The sequence below is a fragment of the Colius striatus genome, chromosome 28 (assembly GCF_028858725.1).
Source record: "Colius striatus isolate bColStr4 chromosome 28, bColStr4.1.hap1, whole genome shotgun sequence".
Lineage (NCBI taxonomy): Eukaryota > Metazoa > Chordata > Aves > Coliiformes > Coliidae > Colius > Colius striatus.
Window position 1 is genome coordinate 2,005,617 of NC_084786.1, and position 2,500 is coordinate 2,008,116.

The 2,500-nt window shown below is 74.4% G+C and overlaps 1 non-coding gene across 1 annotated transcript; it reads left to right on the top strand.

The window, feature by feature from the left end:
• The first annotated feature begins 1,821 nt into the window (after positions 1–1,821).
• Positions 1,822–1,974, top strand: LOC133628188 (5.8S ribosomal RNA). Its single transcript, XR_009820608.1, has one exon. It is a non-coding gene; the product is annotated as a 5.8S ribosomal RNA (ribosomal RNA).
• Positions 1,975–2,500: the final 526 nt, after the last annotated feature.

The window sequence follows — 2,500 nt, forward strand, 5'->3', positions numbered from 1 at the left end:
CGTGCGAGGGTGCCAAGGGCTTTCCGGGCGTTCCGGAGCTGGTGGCTGCGTCGCCGAGGCGGGTACGGAGACGGCAGGGTTTCCCCCCGCGCCCTCCCCTCTCCTCCTCCCTCTTCCGAGGCAGGAGGTTTGTGGGGGGGGCCGGAGGCGCTCGGCCGTGACCGATGCCGCCTGTTGGCGCGCGAGGTTCTCTTGCCGGGTCGCGTCCCGCGCGAGCGGGCGGCCCGAGCCACGGCCCTCATCCCGGGCGCAGCGCCGGGCTCACTGAGGGAAACCCCCGGGCCCCGGGAAAGAGGCCGTGGTGATGGCGGTGGATGTCGGGCGCGCCCCCGCGGGCGGACGCTCCCCCCGATGGTGGCAGCGGGAGGAGGCACCCCTGCGGGGCCCTTCAGGTCGTTTCCCTCACCCCAGGGCCAGGTACCTAGCGTCCGCGTTTCCGCGGCCTTTCCTCGGTCGCGGAGCCGGGCGGAGGTTTAAAGACTCGGGCGGCTCGATGCGTCCCGCAGGGGTCGGGACGGGCGGGGCCAACGACGGTGGCGTTTCGGTAAGGGGCGGGAGTCTCTCCCGTGTAGGCCCTTGTCTCGGCCGCCACCGCCGCCCGCCCGCGCTCGTCCCCGCGGGACGGTCGTGCCGGGGAGGGGTCCTCCTGCCCCCCCCTTTCCGCGGTCCGGTCTCGGCGCAGCGAGACCGCGGTGCGGTCGGCCGTGCCCGGCCTGCCTTCCTCTCGAAGCGGGCGTCCCCGGCTTGGAGCGCGGGCTCCTCTGCCGCGGGGTTGGCGATTCCCCGTCGCTCCCCCTCGCCGCTGAGGCGGGGGGGAAAGGGGTTCGCCGGGAACGGCGCCTCGGGGTGCCGCGCTGCGCTCCGTTCTTGCTTCCCCGCCTCGGCGAGCGCTCTCGGTTGGTTTCCTTCCGCCAGCTGGCGTCCAGGGCGCGGTGCCCTCGGGCCCGGCGGTGGCGGCGCGACGCGCTCGGCCTGCCGATCCTTCGGCCGGTCGCTCGTCGCCGGCGGCGGCCGTCCCGGCCCCGGTGTCCCCCGTTCGTCACTTCCACGCCGCCTGTCCCTGCCGTTTCCGGGTGAAGCGGCCGCGTGCAGTCGGAGGCATTCCCCGTCCCGGTCTCCGTGCGGAAGCGCGGGGGGCGGGCGGCTGCCCTCCGTCTGAGCGCGCGTCCGTCTTTCTCCCGGAGAAGAGAGAGGAGAGGGCCGAGGCGAGAAGCGTCGACGGCGGTGGCCGGGGACAGGTGCGTGCCGTTCCGTCCCGGCGGCGGGCCTCCGTGCGAGGAGGCGGCCGTGCGGTCGGGCGCGCCGCCGTTTCGGGCTCCGGGGGCTCGCCACCTTGTGGCGTTGGCGCGGCGGCGGAGCCGCCGGCGCGTGTCGGCGAGCCACGGTGGAGGGAAGAGCCTGGCTGTCGTTAGCGCGGTGCCGCGGGGGCGGCCGTTTTTTCCCGGTCGAGGTTGGGCAAAGTCGGGCAGGGTCGGACGTTGCCGCCGCCTCCGCGTGGAGGCCGGGCCGAGCCCGGGCGCCTGGGCCGCCTCCGAAGGGATCTCCCGAGGTGTGCTTCTCCCCCCCAGGTCCTGGGGGGGGTCGGTCGGGAGCGCGGGCTCCCCTCCCTCGCCCTTCGGAGTTTTCTCGCTCCTTTTTTTCCTTCTCCGCTTGTGTTCGTACGGTCACGCGAGGCGTGGCCTCTCCGCTGCGGCCTTGGCTGGGCTGGCGCGAGCCAGCGAGCGGGGCCGCGGGCGGTGAGGCCCATCCTCAAAAGGGGGCCGCTCCGTGTGAGCGGTCCCCGGCTCCCCCGCGCGCGTGGGGCGGTGCCGAAAGCCAGACAACTCTTAGCGGTGGATCACTCGGCTCGTGCGTCGATGAAGAACGCAGCTAGCTGCGAGAATTAATGTGAATTGCAGGACACATTGATCATCGACACTTCGAACGCACTTGCGGCCCCGGGTTCCTCCCGGGGCTACGCCTGTCTGAGCGTCGCTTGACGATCAATCGCCGGCTGAGCCGCCGCCCCTGGCAAGCAGCGAGGGGCAGCGGTGGCAGCGGCGCGGCTGGGGTTGCCTCGCAGGTCCCCGTCGGCGGGCCTTCGTCCCCCTAAATCGAGACTCGGGGAGCGCTCCGAAGCTCCCCGCTCCCGGAGCGCCTGCTGGACGGAGTTCGTCCCGCCGGGGCCGCCAGGGTGTCGTTCGGGCCGGTCGGGCCCGGCGCGGCGGTGGGGAGAGAGAGAGAAGGTGTTCGGGGGGCGAGGCGCGGGCCTCGCCCCCGGCCTCCCGCGCGGGCGGCTGTCTGCGGGTGGGTACCGCGGCGGTACCGTGCCGTGCTGCCGCGCGCGCGTGCGTGCGCCGGGGACGCGGTAACGGGTGTGGCGGGGATGGGGCGGCGTGCGCGCCTGCCCCCACCCTTCGCTTTTTCCCGTCGCGCCCGTCTCTCCTCCTTGTCTCTCCTCCCCGCTTCGGCCGCCGCGCCGCGGGTGGGCGGCCGCGGATCGTAGCGTCCGCGGTGTCTG